Raw genomic sequence first — 27,673 nt, 5'->3', positions numbered from 1 at the left:
AATAATACCTTTAAAGGGGTCCTTCACCCCTAGACATCTTATCCCTATCCAAAGGATAGGGGATAAGATGTCTGATCGCCGGGGTCCGGCCACTGGGGAAACCCGCGAACTCGGCTGCGGCACCCCAGACATCCGGTGCACGTGATGTCACAGGCATGCCCCCTTAATGCAAGTCACCATATTTGGTGTCCCACTACAGGTTCATAGTCCTGTATTACTTGTAGGCCCTGTCAGGTTGAGTCCCTCAGAGACCTGTAGGCTTCCCTGCAGGGACTTCTTTTGTTATCTTGCTAGTTTATTAAGTGTGGTGTATGTTACCTTAAAGACCATAGATAGTATATAGGACCTTTGGAGGACTCCAAGGACCTGTGTGAGTAAGCTGATCACATGTCATGTTATACTGTTATATGATTTGTTGCAACATGTAATCCCAGAGATCACCAGGGTTAACCTATGACCCCCAGCTTGACCAATGGGCTATAGTCCAGCCCCCTCACTATATAAGGGGCAGCCATCTTTAATTCACTCTGTTAGCTGCCAGCTCCCATGCTGTAAGCAGCTCTTGTACCATCAAAGCCTTTGCTGAGGCAGCTACCAGAGAATCTCAGGACAATGTTCAGCATCTGGAGTTCCACAAAGCTACAACTCTCCAGTAAGTCTACAAGTCTATGTCTTCTGTCACTGAAGTTAGTCAAGTCCTGCACATAGTCAAGTCCAGTCTAATAACAGTCAAGTCTAAAGTACAAGTTAAAGTCAAGCTTATTACAAGTATTGGTCCAGCAAGCTGCAAGGTCCTCTGAGTACTGGTCATACCTCTGGGACAATCTGGCCATAGCTGTAAAGATAATTACACCTGTCTTCGATTCAGTAAAGCCTCCATTTACCTGCAACTGGTTGTGGACTCTTTATTCACTACTAGCCTGTGGGATAGCGGAGAATCCAGGCGTGCGGTGTTCCGGAACCGGAAAACCACACTGGCATCACAAACACATAAGGATTAATACCATTCAACCCCCGTGGATAATAACATCTGATCCCACCACTTACTGCAACACCCGTGGCCCTGCCACTACTCACTATAGTGGTGCACCACACATAGACTTGCATTGAGGGGGCAAGCGGGGCTCTAAACGAACATCGGGTGCAGCAGGGAGATCGAGGGGGTCCCGCATCTTTGGATAGGGGATAAGATGTCTAGTGGCCTTTCAGTGGTTATCCATGATTAGAAAAACATAGCTCCTTTTTTTCCCCAAAACAGTGCTACAGTCTCCTCAGTTTGATATTGCAGCTCAGTTCCAGGTAAATAGAGCTGAGGTGTAATACCAAACACAACTTGAAAATAGGAGTGGTGCTGTTTTTGGATACAAGTAGCAATGTTTTTCTTATCCTGGATAACCCCTTTAATGTATTTATTCTTCTTGCATTGAGGCTGAGGAACACACAATCTTATCAATTGCAACATTGCAAAAAATTCAATCCTGAATTTTTAAAAGTGAATAGATAGCCCCTTTAACTTGTTCCCAAACACATTATATATTCTAGATATCTGGTGGAACGCTGGTTTAAAATAACAGTAAAGTAGGTCTAGTGCTGCTGTGCTTCATATAATCTGTGCTATAGTCAGGGCTGCCATCAGGGGGGTACAGCCGGTACACCAGTAAGGAACCCGGGCACCCAGGGAGGCCTGGGGCCCTAGGGTTGCCACATGCTGGGACCTGTGCTAGAACGGTCCTTGCATGTGCATAACTGGACCCTTCACCTGCGGGCCCCACCGCACCTCCTGCGAATGGGCCAGCAGGAGAAGGGGGTGGCACCCACGGATTCAGGACACCTGTCCCAAATCCTCGAGCAACTGCGAATTTAACAACTGAGTGCACCTTTAAGATGCACACAGCGTTGAGCGTGCGCTCGGCTGCTTCGGCTGATGTGACAGGAAGGAGCCTGTGCGGCAGGGGCTCTGCAAAGGCTCTCCACACAGGAAGCTGAGAGAGAAGCGGAGCTGCAGGGAAATAAGGCAGAGGTGAGTGGTGTTTTTGTGTTTTTTTTGTGAAGGGGCATTATTATGTATATGAGCAATGTGAGGGGGCCTTATTATGTATGGGGACCATGTGGGGGACAAAGTAATGTATGGGGCAATATAAGAGGGCATTATTATATATGAGAGCAATGTATGGGGGCAATGTTATGCATGGGGGCAATATGAGGGGGCAATAATATGTATGGGGCAATATTATGTATGAGGGCAATGTGAGGGGGCAATATTATGTATGGGGGCAATGCAAGAGGGCATTATGTATGGGAGCAATGTACAGTGGCATAATGTATGGGGCAATGCAAGGGGGCATTATTATACATGGGGGCAATGTACAGTGGCATTATAATGTATGGGGGCAATGTGAGGTTCGTAATTATATATGGCGGCTATGTGAGGGGGCATTATAATGTATGAGGACAATGTTGGGGCCTAATATAAAACAGGTGCACAGAAGGGACTTCTATATGGGACAGTGTAATAAATATTAGGGTTTGTATAGCGGTGAGAATTGTGCTGTAGATAGAAGCCTAAAATGTTTGTCCGGCAGATTCGCTGGAGACGAGTTGTGGCCGGGAGACGTCTTCATAATGACCCAGGACAGATGGAGAAGAAAGAAAAACATGAATAACTTCAATCAGAGAAGACGCCTCCTGTGATTATATAACTGTAGTCACTTATATGGTCTGCAGCCCCTGTGTACAACTCAAATATACTTCTATATTGGGGTTATTGATCTTTTGTATAGTGGTTTTTATTCAATAACAATATAGCGGTATTAGTCAATGGTCACGGTGTGGCGGAATAATATGTCCCTTGTATAGTGGTGTTATTAGTGATACTGGTCTGTGTATAGTGGCTTTTATTTCCTTACAGTATGGTGGTATTATTTAGTCACTTTAGAATTAATATGTTGTCTTGGAGTGGAGGTATTATTTGATGTTCCTGAGCCCAATTCTAAGATAAAATCCAGCCTGTGCCATAGTGAGGGGGCAGACTACAAGCTGTGTAAGGGGCCCCAAAATTTCTGATGGCAGCCCTGGCTATAGTTTACTGCTCCCATAATATAAAGATAAGTTACTATATATGCTATAAAAGTTAGTGACCTCTACTTCAATTGTAGCTAATCTTGAATTGAGCGCATTATGACTCATATTATGACATCACTCGGCTAAGCCATCAATGTATGATCAGTGGTGGTCCCAGAGCTGTGTATAAATTAGCTTTACATTCATTTAATGATCCATTCATCATTTTTTTTTTGGCTACCTTGGAGGTGCATACATCAAGAGACAGTCCCATATACAAATTATTAGCAAAAAGAATAGATTGTAGCACTCACTAGTACGTAGTCTTACAGCTTCTTTACCTTAAATGAAAACATGGATCATATACAGCAAGGGAGAGGGAGGTGGAAAAGTACGAGGGTGCAGCAAGATGAGGGGACAGCTGTTTCACGCTGGTAAGTCTCTTATTTTTGCCTTGATTGTTTTGAGCTGCAGTATCAGACACAGACACAGTCAGGTACAGTGTACACGGAGTTATGGGTACATCTTGCTCAAGCATGCTCAATAACCTTTTCATTCTGCTGACTATGATGGTCCTGGAGGTCTCCAACTACTCACACTTCCATTGCCTCTTCTCAGGATACTCCTGCAAAACCCAATTATTATTACCTCCTGAGAAAGGGGCACCCAATAGGTATTTTTAATGGAGAATTAAAATCTTGTAGGATAAAGAAACAGTCTTCCATATGATTTTGTAAAGATGGCTACACATGTGGGGGCTGATTTACTATTGCAAAAACAACGGCGCCCGATGGACCCCATTATAGTCAATGGGATCCATCAGGAACCCTTGTTGCCCGTTGTGCCCTGTCCCGATAATGGACATTAAAGTAAAAAAAAAAAAAAAGAGCCTAATGACTGTTTTTGCACGGGGCACATCGGCAGTGTGAAAGTAGCCTTAGACAGTTTTTAGACAATTTTCTCTGCCTCTGACAAAATGGGTGTGGCTTCGGGAAGAGGGTGAGGTGTAAAATGTGCAAAAATTCTGGTGCAGTTTAAGGCAACTAACAGCTGGTCTAAACTTAGAATAGACAGTCAAAGAATGCAACAAATTTATGAAACAGCCTAATATACTTTTATAAATGTGGCCTCTTCTTAGACTGTCTTGTTCACACTGTTTAAGAATTAGTAAGTTTGGTAAATCTGAGCCCCATGTGAATTGTCCATTTTGCTGCTAGTTCTGAATAATTACTTACGCATCATCCTGATCATTGTATCAAAACACAACATCAGACGACGTCCAGTCACCTTCAGTGGGGTTGGGCTGCTATGGGTCGGGTCAAGTGATGAAGTACAGATGAAATAAACGTATACATCCACTACATGTGGGCTGTGCCCTGCTGTAGTTCTCATCTGCCAATATTTGGGGAGCCGAGTATGTAAGCAACCATTGTCAGGTTAATAGTTAAAGGACAAGGACATCTGGCTTCACCTCTCTCTCCAGTATACACAGGTGTTTCATAGAAATGAATGGAACATATGGGTAGGGATTAGAAAGGTCTCTAGATCATTACACGGTGGCCATTGCGAAGAACCATTTGATCTGCTGAGCTTTTATTTGGATTTTTTACTTTTCTAATTATTTTTATTCAATGTTTCAGTCAAGAGAAACCTTTATATGTCTTGTTTATGTTTTACAGCACTAACAAAGCTATATTTACCTATGCCTTATGTTAACCTTAAAAATAACTCAAATGTTTGCCAAAACCCTAAAAAGTTTCTTATTAGACAAATAGTGAGAACTTAAAGGAGAAAAAAACAAAGGAGCGCAGAGCTTCCCATAGGGTAGTACCGTAGGATAAGGGTGATGCAGACTGAATAACAGTGAATTCGTTTGCTCACCTTCTGTTGTTGTGTTTAGTAAGACACAACAACTTTAAAATCATACAGGATGATAATGATCCGTGGTGCTGCCTCCCGGTGATCGGTAACTGGGGTTGCTCCGGACCAAAGTATGCAGTGGAGGTCAAAGGGTAAAATTACTGGGTGTCAGGCGCGATCCACATCAGGAAACATTGAACCAAGCAAATATTGATAAAAGAAGGGTTTCTTTATTAGCCAGTGAGCACAGATGCGTTTCGAGGTGGCATCCTCTTTCTCAGTGTGAATATATTCACACTGAGAAAGAGGTTGCCACCTCGAAATGCGTCTCACCTGCCCCGTCCTGTGCAGGTGGTGGTAAGTGTGTTTCACGTGTACTATGTAATTTGCATCTGTCACCTCTTTGCTGTTTCCTCTCACCTGTCACTCACTCTCACGGCAGTGTTGTTCTTTCTTCTTCGTTCTTCTATACTGTGTGAAACTGTTGGCGCATGCGCGATTGCGTTCGGCCCTTTGCTGCTGCTCTTGTTGCTATGGCGGCGATGCTTTCACAGCGTACACACGCCCCTATTTAGTCACATCACATGACCGTAATGATGCTGCGCTATGAGCGATGGTATTGCTCTATGCGCAGACACTCCTGAGTCTGGTCATGTGGCTTGTCACATGACCGTCGCTTTGTGCGCACGGAGCCTCATGCTCTGGCGCGATCATCTCCTAATAAGGAGAACGCTACAAAGGGTAAGTGACGTCTCACCCATACGTCATGCAGGCTCAGGTGCATCATATCTAGAGGATCCCACATTACAGCTGATTGGTCAGCCATTGTATAAATAGGTAGTGAGAGCGCCACAAGACTCGACCCCTGACGAAGCAGGTGCGAAAACGCGTTGGGGCAGAGGTGAGGAGTTCAGGCAGGGTGCATTACCATTCACTAATATCTCTATTCTTGCTATTTTAGTTGGTATTACGTTTTTTCTCTCCTATCATGCTCAAGTCATGTGTTGCTGTATGAGTACTTTTATTTTCCATGTGCATGAGAGAGTGTCATCCTGCATTATGTATGTTTTACCCTTATAACTTTATCCTGATGATTATATGTCCTCCCACCTTGCTATCTACCTTCCTGTACTAAACAGTCTTACCTTTCATGTTATTTGTATTTTACTTGCTTTTATTTGATAAATTCAATAAAGATTAAATATTTGTTACCTATTATACTTTGGTCTTAAGTGTTTGGTGTGGATATGAGATATGACCACTGTATAGCTTTTCTCATATTGCTGAAGTAGTTTGGTGACCAATTGTAATTTGTAATGACACCTTTCATTTTATCATAAAGTGTACTGGGAAACAAAAACGAAAAAGAAAAGAAATGTAGAATGAAATTGAAAATATAATACAATTCTTCAAGATTTTGGGGCTTTCGTATAACACAATGCACTTTACAGTAAAACTTACATGTTATTTCTATAATGTTGTGTAAGTACCGTATTTTTCGTCCTATAGGGCCCACAGGCGTATAAGACGCGCCCAATTTATAGGTGCAAAATCTAAAAAAATAAAGATTTTGAACCTAATAGTGGTCTTCAATCTGCGGACCTCCAGATGTTGCAAAACTACAACTCCCAGCATGCCCGGACAGCCGTTGGCTGTCCGGGCATGCTGGGAGTTGTAGTTTTGCAACATCTGGAGGTCCGCAGATTGAAGACCACTGCATAGGAGGTAATACTCACGTGTCCCCGCCGCTCCGGACCCGTCACCGCTGCCCTGGATGTCGCTCCATCGCTGTCGCCGTCGCTCCGGAACGTCTCTGCTGCCGGCCGAGTATCCTCGCTCTCCGTCGCCGCCATCACGTCGCTACGCACGCCGACGCACGTACGGGACGACGTGATGACGAGGAAGGAGAGCGCCGGCCATACAGGGGATCCCTGAACGGAGAAGACACCTTGGAGGCAGGTAAGGTCCCTCCCGGTGTCCTGTAAGCACTAACCCGGCTATTCAGTCGGGCTGTTCGGGACCGCTGCGGTGAAATCGCGGCGTTCCCGAACAGCCCGACTGAACAGCCGGGTTAGTGTCACTTTCCCTTCAGACGCGGCAGTCAGCTTTGATCGCCACGTCTGAAGGGTTAATACAGGGCATCACCGCGATCGGTGATGTCCTGTATTAGCCGAGGGTCCCGGCCGTTGATGGCCGCAGGGACCGCCGAGATAGGTGTGTATTCGCCGTATAAGACGCACCGACTTTTTCCCCCCAAGAAAAAGTGCGTCTTATACGGCGAAAAATACGGTACTATAACAGTGGTGCCCAATTTACAGTATATAGCTGTGTATTTTATTTTTGTTTTCACCATTTACTGTGCAAGATCAATAACATTATCTTTTAATACTTAGGACTTTATCACACAACTTTTTTATTTTGTTTATATTTTTTGTTTGTGAGAAATGTGAAAAGGGGGGTCATTTGAATTTTTATTAGGGGCCTATTATAAGCCATGTTATTACACTACATTGCATTACAGCCCATTGGTACCCCATGATTACACTGCATTCAGGGAGGTGGGGAGGGGGGAGATGGGACCACTAGACACCAGGGATGATTGGTATTTAATATATAAATCCCATGATCAAAGATGCTTGAGGCATCTAAATTGCGGAAGTTCAAGTGCCGTAAGCACAGTGAAGCTGATCAGGACCACTGTGGCATCTCTGTCAGCTGAGAGGATGGGCGAAGGGTCCCTTCTTGTCTCCTTCCTGTCTGCCTCAGCAGACTGTGATTGGTTCTGTGAATGTAATCAAAAGACTGCATGCAACAGTCCCTAAGGCAACTAAAAAGATTGTGAAAAATAGTAAAAAAAATATACAAAAATGTAAAAAAAAGTCTTTCTTCAAATAAAAGTTTAAATCACCCCCCAAAAATAAACATATGTGGTATCACTGTGTGCAGAGATGTCCAAGCATACAGAAAGTCCAGTAGTTCTTATCACACGTGATGACAGAAGATACAGTAGCTACACCCTTTGCCTCAACTCTCAGAGAACCGAGAGTGCTTCAGGGTTTGATGGACGGTGACTGGTTGAGGCTGCACTAAAATCCCTCATCTATTGTGATCACTTATTTAACCATGTGACTTGCTCAGCTCTCTGAATGCAGCTCCTTCTGCAGCTCACATAGGAAACAAGCATAGGAGATGATAGTCTTTGTAGTCTGCAGCTCTGGGGGCCATGGGGATCCTATTTTTAAACAAATCAGCTAGGTTGCCTGTGTATGTATATATATATATATATATATATATATATATATATATATATATGTAATGTAGTTAAGTTTTTATTTGGCCAGATATCTCCCTTCCCTTAAAGGGGTTATCCACCATAAGGTGATTTTAGTACATACCTGCCAGACAGTTATGGACATGCTTACGAAGAATCTGTGCTTGTCTTGGGGCTAAATGGCTATGTTGTGAGATTACCTTAACAAATCTCATACAGTCAGGGCCATAAATGTTGGCGCCCCTGACATTTTTCAAGAAAAAAGTATTTCTCACAGAAAAGGATGGCAGTAACACATGTTTTGCTATACACATGTTTATTCCCTCTGTTTATTGGCACTAAACCAAAAAAGGTAGGAAAAAAACCAAATTGGACATAATGTCACACCAAACTCCAAAAATGGGCTGGACAAAATTATTGGCACCCAATTGTTGAAAAATGTGGAAAAATAAGATTGTTTCAAGCATGTGATGCTCCTTTAAACTTACCTGGGGCAAGTAACAGTTGTGGGCAATATAAAAATCACACCTAAAAGCAGATAAAAAGGAAATAAGTTAACTTAGTGTTTGCATTGTGTGTCTGTGTGTGCGCCACACTAAGCCTGGACAACAGAAAGAGAAGAGATCTTTCTGAGGACTTGAGAACCAAAACTGAAAAAATATCAACAATCTTAAGGTTACAAGTCCATTTCCAGAGATCTAGATTTGCCTTTGTCCACAGTTTACAACATTATCAAGAAGTTTGCAACCCATGACCCTGTAGCTAATCTCCCTGGGCGTGGACAGAAGAGAAAAATTGATGAAAGGTGTCAACGCAGGATAGTCTGGATGGTGGATAAGCAGCCCCAAACAAGTTCCAAAGATATTTAAGCTGTCCTGCAGGCTCAGGGAGCATCAGTGTCAGCTCAAACTATCCGTCGACATTTAAAAGAAATGAAACGCTATGGAAGAAGACCCAGGAGGACCCCACTGCTGACACAGAGACATTAAGATGCAAGACTACATTTTGCCAAAATGAACTTGAGTAAGCCAAAAATCCTTCTGGGAATATGTCTTGTGGACAGATAAGACCAAGATAGAGATTTTTGATAAAACGCATCATTCTACTGTTTACCGAAAACAGAACAAGGCTTACAAAGAAAAGAACACAGTACCTACAGTGAAATATGGTGGCGGTTCAATGATGTTTTGGGGTTGTTTCGCTGCCTCTGGTACTGGGTGCCATGAATGTGTGCAAGGCATCATGAAATCTGAGGATTACCATCAGATTTTTGGTCACACTGTACAGCCCAGTGTCAGAAAGCTGGGTTTGCGTCCGGACAGTGACCCCAAACATACGTCAAAAAGCAACCAGAAATGGATGGCAACAAAGTGCTGGAGAGTTCTGTAGTGGCCAGCAATGAGTCCAGATCTAAATCCCATTGAACACCTGTGGAGAGATCTTAAAATTGCTGTTGGGAAACGGCACCCTTCCAATAAGAGAGACCTGGAGCAGTTTGCAAAGGAAGAGTGGTCCAACATTCCGGCTGAGAGGTGTAAGAAGCGTATTGATGGTTATAGGAAGCAACTGATTTCAGTTATTTTTTTTCCAAAGGGTCCAGACCATTTTTGGAGTTTGGTGTGACATTACGTCCAATTAGCTTTTTTTCCCTTCCTTTTTTGGTTTAGTTCCAATGCACACAAAGGGAATAAACATATGTATAGCAAAACATGTGTTACTGCAATCCTTTTCTGTGGGAAATACTTCATTTTCAGGGGTGCCAACATTTACGGCCATGACTGTAGTTTCTTGCTTGTAAGTGTGAGGTCACTTTTCTCCCTCCCACACATCAGCCACCCCACCCATTGAAACACAAATGAGTTGCATTCCATTCAAAAGACCAGTCAGTGTTTTCTAACCAGGGTGCCTACATCTGTTGCAAAATGATCTCTCCCCACCCAGTGATTGCTCCACTCATTGAAGCAGGACAGGCTCCCTTTGAACACCTGACTAGTGATATCATGTCTCGATGCACTGCAACCTTGGAAAACTCGAGATCTGAGTAATCTTGTATGCTGTTAAAAAATAAATATTGGGGCGAACAGAAGAATTGGAAGACCATCGTCACACACACAGACACTATATTATGAACTACATTAACTTTACAGCCCCTGTAGCACAGTCAAATAATAAAAAAATAAAAAAAATTAACTGGAATACCCCTTTAAGGGGTTAAGGACTGGGCCAATTTTATTTATTTTTTTGCATTTTTCCTTCTCACCTTTAAATGCCCTGAGGACTCAGCAATGTTGCTTAAAGACCCAACATGTTTATTTTATTTTTTTTTTTTTTAGTAATCTACGATGTGTGACTTTTATTGAGAATAACTCTGGTGATTAAAAAATATATCTAATTTTGAGTTAATTTCTGCTACTGTATCTGAAATAAACTTGCAGAAATTCATAGTAAGATGGGAGACATTTATCAGGGTGTTTACTCTTTTCTTTGAGTGTAAATTTGTCGCAAAAAAGTTGCAGCAAGCTGTATTGGGACATTCACATAGAGAAAATATTTACTCACCATTGCATTTGTGTGTACAATAGAAGTTTTTATTTTTTTTGTAGTGGTCATCAATTTATCATTTGGATCACATTCATGCACCTAGTCTGACCACATGGTATGAAGTGTCTATGCCGCACAATATTTCCTGTAAACATTATCACTGATTCTTCTGCTCACAATGAACATGAAAGGAAATTAAACAATGTACATCACACACCATGATAAATTCTCCCCATACAGTTGCGTAAATTGGTTATTGAAATGTCTGAAACAGAATGTGCTGTGTGTGAATTCACAATAGCAGTAGTTTCACACAGAGGGGGGCATTTATCAATAAAATGTGGCAAGACTAGTCAAAAAGTCACACAATTTTTGTGCAAGGAAGGCCCTGGTGCAAAAATTACCATATGTGACTTTTTAATTACCTGTCTGCATGCTGGGTGGGCGGAGCTTGTGGTGAAGGGGGCTTGGCTTTGTGTGAAGGGGGCATGGCTTTGTGTGGAAGGGGGCATGGCTTTGTGTGGAAGGGGGCATGGCTTTGTGTGGAAGTGTGGAAGGGGGCATGGCTTTGTGTGAAGGGGGCATGGCTTTGTGTGAAGGGGGCATGGCTTTGGGTGAAGGGGGCATGGCTTTGGGTGAAGGGGGCATGGCTTTGTGTGAAGGGGGCATGGCTTTGTGTGAAGGGGCATGGCTTTGTGTGGAGGGGGCATGGCTTTGTGTGGAGGGGGCATGGCTTTGTGTGGAGGGGGCATGGCTTTGTGTGGAAGGGGGCATGGCTTTGTGTGAAGAGGGCATGGCTTTGTGTGAAGGGGGCATGGCTTTGTGTGAAGGGGGCATGGCTTTGTGTGAAGGGGGCATGGCTTTGTGTGGAGGGGGCATGGCTTTGTGTGAAGGGGGCATGGCTTTGGGTGAAGGGGGCATGGCTTTGGGTGAAGGGGGCATGGCTTTGTGTGAAGGGGGCATGGCTTTGTGTGAAGGGGGCATGGCTTTGTGTGAAGGGGGCATGGCCACCCCATCTGCTGAATCTATTACTGTTTATGCTTGCTAGCAAGCCTGGACTGTGCTTAAAATCTGAGATTTTAGGGAGAATGCAAGGCAGCCCTGATGCGCAAAGATTTATGTAGAGGTGCACGCCTCTACATAAATCCTGCAAGCCTGTGCACTGGTGGGGTGTTTATTTACATCGGCAGCAAAGATGCCGGCCATGATAGATGTCCCCCAGAGTGTTTTTAGGGAAAATACAGCATATTTGCTGTGTTTTTCCTGGCATTTGTTACCACATTTTTTCCAGCAAAAAAACTGCAGGCAGATGTTTGCTGTACATCAATAGGGAGAAATGTGTAGTACCATCATGCGTATTTTGTAGCAGTTTTTCAAAGTGCAGCATGCTCTGGGGTGTTTTTTTTTCCAGCAGACTTCCCTATAGAGAGAGACCCCCTGAAAAAATGTGTAAAGTAAAAAAACATTCAAATATTCTTGGACCCATATGCTTCCTCAATGTTTACATCCCAAATATATCATACAATGCTACACACAGTCCAGAGATATGTGGGTGTGCACTATAAGTACCACATTATGGATCTGTACAAGACAGGTCAGTAATGCAACTGTGTGCAACAGGTATTTAGCTGACAAACATGAATTTTTCAGCAGATGAGCTCATACTAACCTGCTACTATGGGGTTATATCGCTCGTCACACTGATCATTAACCCCTTAAGGACCAAGGACGTACTGGTACGTCCTTGGTCCTGCTCCCGTGATATAACGCGGGGTTACACGGTAACCCCGCATCATATCACGGCGGGCCCGGCGTCATAGTGAAGCCGGGACCCGCCGCTAATAGCTATTAACCCTTTAGCCGCGAGCTCAAAGCTGAGCTGTGCAGCTAAAACCGAAAGTGAAACCATGCTGGTTAACTCAGTGGGCTGTTCGGGATAGCAGCGGCGAAATCGCGGCATCCCGAACAGCTTACAGGACAGCAGGAGGGTCCCTACCTGCCTCCGATCGCCGAATGACTGCTCAGTGCCTGAGATCCAGGCATGAGCAGTCATGCGGCAGAATCATCGATCACTGGTTTCTTATGAGAAACCACTGATCAATGATAAAGATCAGTGTGTGCAGTGTTATAGGTCCCTATGGGAGCTATAACACTGCAAAACAAAAGTGGGGAAAAAAAGTGAATGAATATCATTTAACCCCTCCCCTATTAAAAGTTTGAATCACCCCCCTTTTCCCATAAAAAAAAAAAACACAGTGTAAATAAAAATAAACATATATAGTATCACCGCGTGCGGAAATGTCCGAATTATAAAAATATATCATTAATTAAACCGCTCGATCAATGGCGTGCGCGCAAAAAATTCCAAAGTCCAAAATAGTGCATTTTTGGTCACTTTTTATATCATTTAAAAATGAATAAAAGCGATCAATAAGTCCTATCAATGCAAAATTGATCAGAATATGACAATTTTAAATGTATTAATTTTCCTGCATGTAGTTATGATTTTTTTCCAGATGTACGACAAAATCAAACCTATATAAGTAGGGTATCATTTTAATCATATGGACATACAGAATAAATATAATGTGTCATTTTTACCGAAAAATTTACTACGTACAAACGGAAGCCCCCAAAAGTTACGAAACGGCAGTTTTTCTTCAATTTTGTCGCACAATGATTTTTTTTTCCATTTCACCGTAGATTTTTGGGCAAAATGACTGATGTCATTACAAAGTAGAATTGGTGGCGCAAAAAATAAGCCATCATATGGATTTTTAGGTGCAAAATTGAAAGAGTTATGATTTTTTAAAGGCAAGGAGCAAAAAACGAAAATGCAAAAACGGAAAAAACCCCGGTCCTTAAGGGGTTAAGGTGCTTTTCTTTTATTCATCCGTTGCACGTTTTTTCAAAATTTTTAATAATAGGATTATGCAAGTAAGGTTTTTTTTTGTGCACTGGGGGTGTTCCCTTGCCCCTAGGGGGCTACCTCATAGCTCGATTAAGCCCGTGAAACTCTCGATCGCACAGTAATATCATCAGTACTATCATTAATATCTTGATTAAGCTACATCACTGCAGGGAAACACTATGAATATTTAGGAGAAGGCGCTGTTACTGGAGCTGCTGGGGGGCATAGCAATGTGATAAGAGTAAAAATAACTAATTTACATAATCCTATTATAGAAGATTTCCCCAAAAACTGTGAAACAGATGAATATAAGAAAAGTACCATAGTGATCAGAATGGTGAGTGCTATTACCTGATACCAGCTGGTTAGTATGGGCTAACGGGCTGTAAGATTCCCTTTAAACAGCCTTTATATCTAGAAACTAAAAACGAAAAGTCTTTAGAAATGCAAAGAGGTCATCGCAGGGAACTACAAAAGGAACTGAAAAAAAAACTGTTGCAGCTCAGATTCAGGTACTCACAGAATTATACACATCCCTTCTGTTATAGAAAATTACGCCTCATGCATATTGACAAGGAGCTGGTATGTCTCCTGTTGTATGAAGCCTGTATGTCTCCTGCTGTATGAGGCCTGTATGTCTCCTGTTGTATGAATCCTGTATGTCTCCTGCTGTATGATGCCTGTATGTCTCCTGCTGTATGAGGCCTGTATGTCTCCTGTTGTATGAATCCTGTATGTCTCCTGCTGTATGATGCCTGTATGTCTCCTGCTGTATGATGCCTGTATGTCTCCTGCTGTATGAATCCTGTATGAATCCTGTATGTCTCCTGCTGTATGAATCCTGTATGAATCCTGTATGTCTCCTGTTGTATGAAGCCTGTATGTCTCCTGCTGTATGAATCCTGTATGTCTCCTGCTGTATGAATCCTGTATGTCTCCTGCTGTATGAATCCTGTATGAATCCTGTATGTCTCCTGCTGTATGATGCCTGTATGTCTCCTGTTGTATGAATCCTGTATGTCTCCTGCTGTATGAATCCTGTATGTCTCCTGCTGTATGAATCCTGTATGTCTCCTGTTGTATGAATCCTGTATGTCTCCTGCTGTATGATGCCTGTATGTCTCCTGCTGCATGAATCCTGTATATCTCCTGCTGTATGATGCCTGTATGTCTCCTGTTGTATGAAGCCTGTATGTCTCCTGTTGTATGAATCCTGTATGTCTCCTGCTGTATGAATCCTGTATATCTCCTGCTGTATGATGCCTGTATGTCTCCTGCTGTATGATGCCTGTATGTCTCCTGCTGTACGAAGCCTGTATGTCTCCTGCTGTACGAGGCCTGTATGTCTCCTGCTGTATGATGCCTGTATGTCTCCTGCTGTATGAATCCTGTATGTCTCCTGCTGTATGATGCCTGTATGTCTCCTGTTGTATGAAGCCTGTATGTCTCCTGCTGTATGATGCCTGTATGTCTCCTGCTGTATGAATCCTGTATATCTCCTGCTGTATGATGCCTGTATGTATCCTGCTGTATGAATCCTGTATGTCTCCTGCTGTATGAAGCCTGTATGTCTCCTGTTGTATGAAGCCTGTATGTCTCCTGCTGTATGAGGCCTGTATATCTCCTGCTGTATGAATCCTGTATGTCTCCTGTTGTATGAAGCCTGTATGTCTCCTGCTGTATGAAGCCTGTATGTCTCCTGCTGTATGAATCCTGTATGTCTCCTGTTGTATGAATCCTGTATATCTCCTGCTGTATGATGCCTGTATGTCTCCTGTTGTATGAAGCCTGTATGTCTCCTGCTGTATGATGCCTGTATGTCTCCTGCTGTATGAATCCTGTATGTCTCATGTTGTATGAATCCTGTATATCTCCTGCTGTATGATGCCTGTATGTCTCCTGTTGTATGAAGCCTGTATGTCTCCTGTTGTATGAAGCCTGTATATCTCCTGCTGTATGATGCCTGTATGTCTCCTGTTGTATGAAGCCTGTATGTCTCCTGCTGTATGATGCCTGTATGTCTCCTGTTGTATGAAGCCTGTATGTCTCCTGCTGTATGTTGCCTGTATGTCTCCTGCTGTATGAATCCTGTATGTCTCCTGCTGTATGATGCCTGTATGACTCCTGCTGTATGAAGCCTGTATGTCTCCTGCTGTATGAGGCCTGTATGGCTCCTGCTGTATGATGCCTGTATATCTCCTGCTGTATGAAGCCTGTATGTCTCCTGCTGTATGAGGCCTGTATGGCTCCTGCTGTATGATGCCTGTATGTCTCCTGCTGTATGAGGCCTGTATGTCTCCTGTTGTATGAAGCCTGTATGTCTCCTGCTGTATGAATCCTGTATGTCTCCTGCTGTATGAATCCTGTATGTCTCCTGTTGTATGAATCCTGTATGTCTCCTGCTGTATGATGCCTGTATGTCTCCTGTTGTATGAAGCCTGTATGTCTCCTGCTGTATGATGCCTGTATGTCTCCTGCTGTATGAATCCTGTATGTCTCCTGTTGTATGAATCCTGTATATCTCCTGCTGTATGATGCCTGTATGTCTCCTGTTGTATGAAGCCTGTATGTCTCCTGCTGTATGAGGCCTGTATGTCTCCTGTTGTATGAAGCCTGTATGTCTTCTGCTGTATGATGCCTGTATGTTTCCTGTTGTATGAAGCCTGTATATCTCCTGCTGTATGATGCCTGTATGTATCCTGTTGTATGAAGCCCGTATGTCTCCTGCTGTATGATGCCTGTATGTCTCCTGTTGTATGAAGCCTGTATGTCTTCTGCTGTATGATGCCTGTATGTCTCCTGCTGTATGAATCCTGTATGTCTCCTGCTGTATGATGCCTGTATGACTCCTGCTGTATGATGTCTGTATGTATCCTGCTGTATGATGCCTGTATGAATCCTGCTGTATGATGCCTGTATGTCTCCTGCTGTATGATGCCTGTATGTCTCCTGCTGTATGAGGCCTGTATGTCTCCTGCTGTATGATGCCTGTATGTCTCCTGCTGTATGAGGCCTGTATGGCTCCTGCTGTATGATGCCTGTATGTCTCCTGCTGTATGATGCCTGTATGTCTCCTGCTGTATGAATCCTGTATGTCTCCTGCTGTATGATGCCTGTATATCTCCTGCTGTATGAAGCCTGTATGGCTCCTACTGTATGATGCCTGTATGCCTCCTGCTGTATGAGGCCTGTATGTCTCCTGTTGTATGAAGCCTGTATGTCTCCTGCTGTATGAATCCTGTATGTCTCCTGCTGTATGAATCCTGTATGTCTCCTGTTGTATGAATCCTGTATATCTCCTGCTGTATGATGCCTGTATGTCTCCTGTTGTATGAAGCCTGTATGTCTCCTGCTGTATGATGCCTGTATGTCTCCTGCTGTATGAATCCTGTATGTCTCCTGTTGTATGAATCCTGTATATCCCCTGCTGTATGATGCCTGTATATATCCTGCTGTATGAATCCTGTATGTCTCCTGCTGTATGAATACTGTATGTCTCCTGCTATATGATGCCTGTATGTCTCCTGCTGTATGAGGCTTGTATGACTCCTGCTGTATGATGCCTGTATGTCTCCTGCTGTATGATGCCTGTATATCTCCTGCTGTATGAAGCCTGTATGGCTCCTACTGTATGATGCCTGTATGTCTCCTGCTGTATGAATCCTGTATGTCTCCTGCTATATGATGCCTGTATGTCTCCAGCTGTATGAGGCCTGTATGTCTCCTGCTGTATGAATCATGTATATCTCCTGCTGTATGATGCCTGTATGGCTCCTGCTGTATGAGGCCTTTATGTCTCCTGATGTATGATGCCTGTATGTCTCCTGCTATATGAATCCTCTATGTCTCCTGCTGTATGATGCATGTATGGCTCCTGCTGTATGATGCCTGTATGTCTCCTGCTGTATGAATCCTGTATGTCTCCTGCTATATGAAGCCTGTATGTCTGCTGCTATATGAGGCCTGTATGCCTCCTGCTGTGTGATGCCTGTATGTCTCCTGCTGTATGAATCCTGTATGTCTCCTGCTGTATGATGCCTGTATGGCTCCTGCTGTATGAATCCTGTATGTCTTCTGCTGTATGAGGCCTGTATGTCTTCTGCTGTATGAGGACTGTATGTCTCCTGCTGTATGATGCCTGTATGGCTCCTGCTGTATGAATCCTGCATGTCTTCTGCTGTATGAGGCCTGTATGTCTCCTGCTATATGAGGCCTGTATGTCTCCTGCTGTATGATGCCTGTATGTCTCCTGCTATATGAAGCCTGTATGTCTCCTGCTGTATGAGGACTGTATGTCTCCTGCTATATGATGTCTGTATGGTTCCTGCTATATGAGGCCTGTATGTCTCCTGCTATATGAATCCTGTATGTCTCCTGCTGTATGAATCCTGTATGTCTCCTGCTGTATGAATCCTGTATGTCTCCTGTTGTATGAATCCTGTATATCTCCTGCTGTATGATGCCTGTATGTCTCCTGTTGTATGAAGCCTGTATGTCTCCTGCTGTATGATGCCTGTATGTCTCCTGCTGTATGAATCCTGTATGTCTCCTGTTGTATGAATCCTGTATATCCCCTGCTGTATGATGCCTGTATATATCCTGCTGTATGAATCCTGTATGTCTCCTGCTGTATGAATACTGTATGTCTCCTGCTATATGATGCCTGTATGTCTCCTGCTGTATGAGGCTTGTATGACTCCTGCTGTATGATGCCTGTATGTCTCCTGCTGTATGATGCCTGTATATCTCCTGCTGTATGAAGCCTGTATGGCTCCTACTGTATGATGCCTGTATGTCTCCTGCTGTATGAATCCTGTATGTCTCCTGCTATATGATGCCTGTATGTCTCCTGCTGTATGAGGCCTGTATGTCTCCTGCTGTATGAATCCTGTATATCTCCTGCTGTATGATGCCTGTATGGCTCCTGCTGTATGAGGCCTTTATGTCTCCTGATGTATGATGCCTGTATGTCTCCTGCTATATGAATCCTCTATGTCTCCTGCTGTATGATGCATGTATGGCTCCTGCTGTATGATGCCTGTATGTCTCCTGCTGTATGAATCCTGTATGTCTCCTGCTATATGAAGCCTGTATGTCTGCTGCTATATGAGGCCTGTATGCCTCCTGCTGTGTGATGCCTGTATGTCTCCTGCTGTATGAATCCTGTATGTCTCCTGCTGTATGATGCCTGTATGGCTCCTGCTGTATGAATCCTGTATGTCTTCTGCTGTATGAGGCCTGTATGTCTTCTGCTGTATGAGGACTGTATGTCTCCTGCTGTATGATGCCTGTATGGCTCCTGCTGTATGAATCCTGCATGTCTTCTGCTGTATGAGGCCTGTATGTCTCCTGCTATATGAGGCCTGTATGTCTCCTGCTGTATGATGCCTGTATGTCTCCTGCTATATGAAGCCTGTATGTCTCCTGCTGTATGAGGACTGTATGTCTCCTGCTATATGATGTCTGTATGGTTCCTGCTATATGAGGCCTGTATGTCTCCTGCTATATGAATCCTGTATGTCTCCTGTTGTATGATGCCTGTATGGCTCCTGCAGTATGAATCCTGTATGTCTTCTGCTGTATGAGGCCTGTATGTCTTCTGCTGTATGAGGACTGTATGTCTCCTGCTATATGATGTCTGTATGGTTCCTGCTGTATGAGGCCTGTATGTCTCCTGCTATATGAGGCCTGTATGTCTCCTGCTGTATGATGCCTGTATGGCTCCTGCTGTATGAATCCTGTATGTCTCCTGCTGTATGATGCCTGTATGTCTCCTGCTGTATAAGGCCTGTATGTCTCCTGCTGTATGAGGCCTGTATGTCTCCTGCTGTATGAGGCCTGTATGTCTCCTGCTTTATGAATCCTGTATGTCTCCTGCTGTATGAGGCCTGTATGTCTCCTGCTGTATGAGGCCTGTATGTCTCCTGCTATATGAGGCCTGTATGTCTCCTGCTGTATGTTGCCTGTATGTCTCCTGCTTTATGAATCCTGTATGTCTCCTGCTGTATGATGCCTGTATGTCTCCTGCTGTATGAGGCCTGTATGTCTCCTGCTGTATGAGGCCTGTATGTCTCCTGTCGTATGAAGCCTGTATGTCTCCTGCTGTATGAATCCTGTATATCTCCTGCTGTATGATGCCTGTATGTCTCCTGTTGTATGAAGCCTGTATGTCTCCTGCTGTATGAATCCTGTATGTCTCCTGCTGTATGAATCCTGTATGTCTCCTGCTGTATGAATCCTGTATGAATCCTGTATGTCTCCTGCTGTATGATGCCTGTATGTCTCCTGTTGTATGAATCCTGTATGTCTCCTGCTGTATGAATCCTGTATGTCTGCTGCTGTATGATGCCTGTATGTCTCCTGTTGTATGAATCCTGTATGTCTCCTGCTGTATGATGCCTGTATGTCTCCTGCTGTATGAATCCTGTATATCTCCTGCTGTATGATGCCTGTATGTCTCCTGTTGTATGAAGCCTGTATGTCTCCTGTTGTATGAATCCTGTATGTCTCCTGCTGTATGAATCCTGTATATCTCCTGCTGTATGATGCCTGTATGTCTCCTGCTGTATGATGCCTGTATGTCTCCTGCTGTACGAAGCCTGTATGTCTCCTGCTGTACGAGGCCTGTATGTCTCCTGCTGTATGATGCCTGTATGTCTCCTGCTGTATGAATCCTGTATATCTCCTGCTGTATGATGCCTGTATGTCTCCTGTTGTATGAAGCCTGTATGTCTCCTGCTGTATGATGCCTGTATGTCTCCTGCTGTATGAATCCTGTATATCTCCTGCTGTATGATGCCTGTATGTGTCCTGCTGTATGAATCCTGTATGTCTCCTGCTGTATGAAGCCTGTATGTCTCCTGCTGTATGAATCCTGTATGTCTCCTGCTGTATGAATCCTGTATGTCTCCTGTTGTATGAATCCTGTATATCTCCTGCTGTATGATGCCTGTATGTCTCCTGTTGTATGAAGCCTGTATGTCTCCTGCTGTATGATGCCTGTATGTCTCCTGCTGTATGAATCCTGTATGTCTCCTGTTGTATGAATCCTGTATATCTCCTGCTGTATGATGCCTGTATGTCTCCTGTTGTATGAAGCCTGTATGTCTCCTGCTGTATGATGCCTGTATGTCTCCTGCTGTATGAATCCTGTATGTCTCATGTTGTATGAATCCTGTATATCTCCTGCTGTATGATGCCTGTATGTCTCCTGTTGTATGAAGCCTGTATGTCTCCTGTTGTATGAAGCCTGTATATCTCCTGCTGTATGATGCCTGTATGTCTCCTGTTGTATGAAGCCTGTATGTCTCCTGCTGTATGATGCCTGTATGTCTCCTGTTGTATGAAGCCTGTATGTCTCCTGCTGTATGTTGCCTGTATGTCTCCTGCTGTATGAATCCTGTATGTCTCCTGCTGTATGATGCCTGTATGACTCCTGCTGTATGAAGCCTGTATGTCTCCTGCTGTATGAGGCCTGTATGGCTCCTGCTGTATGATGCCTGTATATCTCCTGCTGTATGAAGCCTGTATGTCTCCTGCTGTATGAGGCCTGTATGGCTCCTGCTGTATGATGCCTGTATGTCTCCTGCTGTATGAGGCCTGTATGTCTCCTGTTGTATGAAGCCTGTATGTCTCCTGCTGTATGAATCCTGTATGTCTCCTGCTGTATGAATCCTGTATGTCTCCTGTTGTATGAATCCTGTATGTCTCCTGCTGTATGATGCCTGTATGTCTCCTGTTGTATGAAGCCTGTATGTCTCCTGCTGTATGATGCCTGTATGTCTCCTGCTGTATGAATCCTGTATGTCTCCTGTTGTATGAATCCTGTATATCTCCTGCTGTATGATGCCTGTATGTCTCCTGCTGTATGAGGCCTGTATGTCTCCTGTTGTATGAAGCCTGTATGTCTTCTGCTGTATGATGCCTGTATGTCTCCTGTTGTATGAAGCCTGTATATCTCCTGCTGTATGATGCCTGTATGTATCCTGTTGTATGAAGCCCGTATGTCTCCTGCTGTATGATGCCTGTATGTCTCCTGTTGTATGAAGCCTGTATGTCTCCTGCTGTATGATGCCTGTATGTCTCCTGCTGTATGAATCCTGTATGTCTCCTGCTGTATGATGCCTGTATGACTCCTGCTGTATGATGTCTGTATGTATCCTGCTGTATGATGCCTGTATGAATCCTGCTGTATGATGCCTGTATGTCTCCTGCTGTATGATGCCTGTATGTCTCCTGCTGTATGAGGCCTGTATGTCTCCTGCTGTATGATGCCTGTATGTCTCCTGCTGTATGAGGCCTGTATGGCTCCTGCTGTATGATGCCTGTATGTCTCCTGCTGTATGATGCCTGTATGTCTCCTGCTGTATGAATCCTGTATGTCTCCTGCTGTATGATGCCTGTATATCTCCTGCTGTATGAAGCCTGTATGGCTCCTACTGTATGATGCCTGTATGCCTCCTGCTGTATGAGGCCTGTATGTCTCCTGTTGTATGAAGCCTGTATGTCTCCTGCTGTATGAATCCTGTATGTCTCCTGCTGTATGAATCCTGTATGTCTCCTGTTGTATGAATCCTTTATATCTCCTGCTGTATGATGCCTGTATGTCTCCTGCTGTATGAAGCCTGTATGTCTCCTGCTGTATGATGCCTGTATGTCTCCTGCTGTATGAATCCTGTATGTCTCCTGTTGTATGAATCCTGTATATCCCCTGCTGTATGATGCCTGTATATATCCTGCTGTATGAATCCTGTATGTCTCCTGCTGTATGAATACTGTATGTCTCCTGCTATATGATGCCTGTATGTCTCCTGCTGTATGAGGCTTGTATGACTCCTGCTGTATGATGCCTGTATGTCTCCTGCTGTATGATGCCTGTATATCTCCTGCTGTATGAAGCCTGTATGGCTCCTACTGTATGATGCCTGTATGTCTCCTGCTGTATGAATCCTGTATGTCTCCTGCTATATGATGCCTGTATGTCTCCTGCTGTATGAGGCCTGTATGTCTCCTGCTGTATGAATCCTGTATATCTCCTGCTGTATGATGCCTGTATGGCTCCTGCTGTATGAGGCCTTTATGTCTCCTGATGTATGATGCCTGTATGTCTCCTGCTACATGAATCCTCTATGTCTCCTGCTGTATGATGCATGTATGGCTCCTGCTGTATGATGCCTGTATGTCTCCTGCTGTATGAATCCTGTATGTCTCCTGCTATATGAAGCCTGTATGTCTCCTGCTATATGAGGCCTGTATGCCTCCTGCTGTATGATGCCTGTATGTCTCCTGCTGTATGAATCCTGTATGTCTCCTGCTGTATGATGCCTGTATGGCTCCTGCTGTATGAATCCTGTATTTCTTCTGCTGTATGAGGCCTGTATGTCTTCTGCTGTATGAGGACTGTATGTCTCCTGCTGTATGATGCCTGTATGGCTCCTGCTGTATGAATCCTGTATGTCTTCTGCTGTATGAGGCCTGTATGTCTCCTGCTATATGAGGCCTGTATGTCTCCTGCTGTATGATGCCTGTATGTCTCCTGCTATATGAAGCCTGTATGTCTCCTGCTGTATGAGGACTGTATGTCTCCTGCTATATGATGTCTGTATGGTTCCTGCTATATGAGGCCTGTATGTCTCCTGCTATATGAATCCTGTATGTCTCCTGTTGTATGATGCCTGTATGGCTCCTGCAGTATGAATCCTGTATGTCTTCTGCTGTATGAGGCCTGTATGTCTTCTGCTGTATGAGGACTGTATGTCTCCTGCTATATGATGTCTGTATGGTTCCTGCTGTATGAGGCCTGTATGTCTCCTGCTATATGAGTCCTGTATGTCTCCTGCTGTATGATGCCTGTATGGCTCCTGCTGTATGAATCCTGTATGTCTCCTGCTGTATGATGCCTGTATGTCTCCTGCTGTATAAGGCCTGTATGTCTCCTGCTGTATGAGGCCTGTATGTCTCCTGCTGTATGAGGCCTGTATGTCTCCTGCTGTATGAGGCCTGTATGTCTCCTGCTTTATGAATCCTGTATGTCTCCTGCTGTATGAGGCCTGTATGTCTCCTGCTGTATGAGGCCTGTATGTCTCCTGCTATATGAGGCCTGTATGTCTCCTGCTGTATGTTGCCTGTATGTCTCCTGCTTTATGAATCCTGTATGTCTCCTGCTGTATGATGCCTGTATGTCTCCTGCTGTATGAGGCCTGTATGTCTCCTGCTGTATGAGGCCTGTATGTCTCCTGTTGTATGAAGCCTGTATGTCTCCTGCTGTATGAATCCTGTATATCTCCTGCTGTATGATGCCTGTATGTCTCCTGTTGTATGAAGCCTGTATGTCTCCTGTTGTATGAATCCTGTATGTCTCCTGCTGTATGAATCCTGTATATCTCCTGCTGTATGATGCCTGTATGTCTCCTGCTGTATGATGCCTGTATGTCTCCTGCTGTACGAGGCCTGTATGTCTCCTGCTGTACGAGGCCTGTATGTCTCCTGCTGTATGATGCCTGTATGTCTCCTGCTGTATGAATCCTGTATATCTCCTGCTGTATGATGCCTGTATGTCTCCTGTTGTATGAAGCCTGTATGTCTCCTGCTGTATGATGCCTGTATGTCTCCTGCTGTATGAATCCTGTATGTCTCCTGCTGTATGATGCCAGTATGTCTCCTGTTGTATGAAGCCTGTATGTCTCCTGCTGTATGAGGCCTATATGTCTCCTGTTGTATGAAGCCTGTATGTCTCCTGCTGTATGAGGCCTGTATGTCTCCTGCTGTATGAATCCTGTATGTCTCCTGTTGTATGAAGCCTGTATGTCTCCTGCTGTATGAATCCTGTATGTCTCCTGCTGTATGATGCCTGTATGTCTCCTGTTGTATGAAGCCTGTATGTCTCCTGCTGTATGAATCCTGTATGTCTCCTGTTGTATGAATCCTGTATATCTCCTGCTGTATGATGCCTGTATGTCTCCTGTTGTATGAAGCCTGTATGTCTCCTGCTGTATGAGGCCTGTATGTCTCCTGTTGTATGAAGCCTGTATGTCTCCTGTTGTATTAAGCCTGTATATCTCCTGCTGTATGATGCCTGTATATCTCCTGCTGTATGATGCCTGTATGTCTCCTGTTGTATGAAGCCTGTATGTCTCCTGCTGTATGATGCCTGTATGTCTCCTGCTGTATGAATCCTGTATGTCTCCTGTTGTATGAATCCTGTATATCTCCTGCTGTATGATGCCTGTATGTCTCCTGTTGTATGAAGCCTGTATGTCTCCTGCTGTATGAGGCCTGTATGTCTCCTGTTGTATGAAGCCTGTATATCTCCTGCTGTATGATGCCTGTATGTCTCCTGTTGTATGAAGCCTGTATGTCTCCTGCTGTATGATGCCTGTATGTCTCCTGTTGTATGAAGCCTGTATGTCTCCTGCTGTATGTTGCCTGTATGTCTCCTGCTGTATGAATCCTGTATGTCTCCTGCTGTATGATGCCTGTATGACTCCTGCTGTATGAAGCCTGTATGTCTCCTGCTGTATGAGGCCTGTATGGCTCCTGCTGTATGATGCCTGTATATCTCCTGCTGTATGAAGCCTGTATGTCTCCTGCTGTATGAGGCCTGTATGGCTCCTGCTGTATGATGCCTGTATGTCTCCTGTTGTATGATGCCTGTATATCTCCTGCTGTATGAAGCCTGTATGTCTCCTGCTGTATGAGGCCTGTATGGCTCCTGCTGTATGATGCCTGTATGTCTCCTGCTGTATGATGCCTGTATGTCTCCTGCTGTATGAATCCTGTATGTCTCCTGCTGTATGAATCCTGTATGTCTCCTGTTGTATGAATCCTGTATATCTCCTGCTGTATGATGCCTGTATGTCTCCTGTTGTATGAAGCCTGTATGTCTCCTGCTGTATGATGCCTGTATGTCTCCTGCTGTATGAATCCTGTATGTCTCCTGTTGTATGAATCCTGTATATCTCCTGCTGTATGATGCCTGTATGTCTCCTGTTGTATGAAGCCTGTATGTCTCCTGCTGTATGAGGCCTGTATGTCTCCTGTTGTATGAAGCCTGTATGTCTTCTGCTGTATGATGCCTGTATGTCTCCTGTTGTATGAAGCCTGTATATCTCCTGCTGTATGATGCCTGTATGTATCCTGTTGTATGAAGCCCGTATGTCTCCTGCTGTATGATGCCTGTATGTCTCCTGTTGTATGAAGCCTGTATGTCTCCTGCTGTATGATGCCTGTATGTCTCCTGCTGTATGAATCCTGTATGTCTCCTGCTGTATGATGCCTGTTTGACTCCTGCTGTATGATGTCTGTATGTATCCTGCTGTATGATGCCTGTATGTCTCCTGCTGTATGATGCCTGTATGTCTCCTGCTGTATGATGCCTGTATGTCTCCTGCTGTATGAGGCCTGTATGTCTCCTGCTGTATGATGCCTGTATGTCTCCTGCTGTATGAGGCCTGTATGGCTCCTGCTGTATGATGCCTGTATGTCTCCTGCTGTATGATGCCTGTATGTCTCCTGCTGTATGAATCCTGTATGTCTCCTGCTGTATGAAGCCTGTATGGCTCCTACTGTATGATGCCTGTATGCCTCCTACTGTATTAGGCCTGTATGTCTCCTGTTGTATGAAGCCTGTATGTCTCCTGCTGTATGAATCCTGTATGTCTCCTGTTGTATGAATCCTGTATATCTCCTGCTGTATGATGCCTGTATGTCTCCTGTTGTATGAAGCCTGTATGTCTCCTGCTGTATGATGCCTGTATGTCTCCTGCTGTATGAATCCTGTATGTCTCCTGTTGTATGAATCCTGTATATCTCCTGCTGTATGATGCCTGTATATATCCTGCTGTATGAATCCTGTATGTCTCCTGCTGTATGAATCCTGTATGTCTCCTGCTGTATGATGCCTGTATGTCTCCTGCTGTATGAGGCTTGTATGACTCCTGCTGTATGATGCCTGTATGTCTCCTGCTGTAGGATGCCTGTATATCTCCTGCTGTATGAAGCCTGTATGGCTCCTACTGTATGATGCCTGTATGTCTCCTGCTGTATGAATCCTGTATGTCTCCTGCTATATGATGCCTGTATGTCTCCTGCTGTATGAGGCCTGTATGTCTCCTGCTGTATGAATCCTGTATATCTCCTGCTGTATGATGCCTGTATGGCTCCTGCTGTATGAGGCCTTTATGTCTCCTGATGTATGATGCCTGTATGTCTCCTGCTATATGAATCCTCTATGTCTCCTGCTGTATGATGCATGTATGGCTCCTGCTGTATGATGCCTGTATGTCTCCTGCTGTATGAATCCTGTATGTCTCCTGCTATATGAAGCCTGTATGTCTCCTGCTATATGAGGCCTGTATGCCTCCTGCTGTATGATGCCTGTATGTCTCCTGCTGTATGAATCCTGTATGTCTCCTGCTGTATGATGCCTGTATGGCTCCTGCTGTATGAAGCCTGTATGTCTCCTGCTGTATGAGGCCTGTATGGCTCCTGCTGTGTGATGCCTGTATATCTCCTGCTGTATGAAGCCTGTATGTCTCCTGCTGTATGAGGCCTGTATGGCTCCTGCTGTATGATGCCTGTATGTCTCCTGCTGTATGAGGCCTGTATGTCTCCTGTTGTATGAAGCCTGTATGTCTCCTGCTGTATGAATCCTGTATGTCTCCTGCTGTATGAATCCTGTATGTCTCCTGTTGTATGAATCCTGTATATCTCCTGCTGTATGATGCCTGTATGTCTCCTGCTGTATGAGGCCTGTATGTCTCCTGTTGTATGAAGCCTGTATGTCTTCTGCTGTATGATGCCTGTATGTCTCCTGTTGTATGAAGCCTGTATATCTCCTGCTGTATGATGCCTGTATGTATCCTGTTGTATGAAGCCCGTATGTCTCCTCCTGCATGATGCCTGTATGTCTCCTGTTGTATGAAGCCTGTATGTCTCCTGCTGTATGATGCCTGTATGTCTCCTGCTGTATGAATCCTGTATGTCTCCTGCTGTATGATGCCTGTATGACTCCTGCTGTATGATGTCTGTAT

General features: G+C 44.3%; 1 protein-coding gene across 1 annotated transcript in view; it reads left to right on the top strand.

Annotated features, from left to right (window-relative positions):
• Window positions 1–603: 603 nt before the first annotated feature.
• Window positions 604–27,673, top strand: part of SLC16A12 (solute carrier family 16 member 12) — a 201,686-nt gene continuing 174,616 nt past the window's right edge. Inside the window, exon 1 of the mRNA XM_056529231.1 lies at window positions 604–652. The gene's annotated coding sequence lies outside the window, so the exon portion shown is untranslated. The remainder of the gene's footprint in view (window positions 653–27,673) is intronic.

The sequence above is a fragment of the Hyla sarda genome, chromosome 7 (assembly GCF_029499605.1).
Source record: "Hyla sarda isolate aHylSar1 chromosome 7, aHylSar1.hap1, whole genome shotgun sequence".
NCBI lineage: Eukaryota > Metazoa > Chordata > Amphibia > Anura > Hylidae > Hyla > Hyla sarda.
Note: the sequence above shows the minus strand (reverse complement) of the source record. Positions and strands in the feature narration are given on the sequence as shown.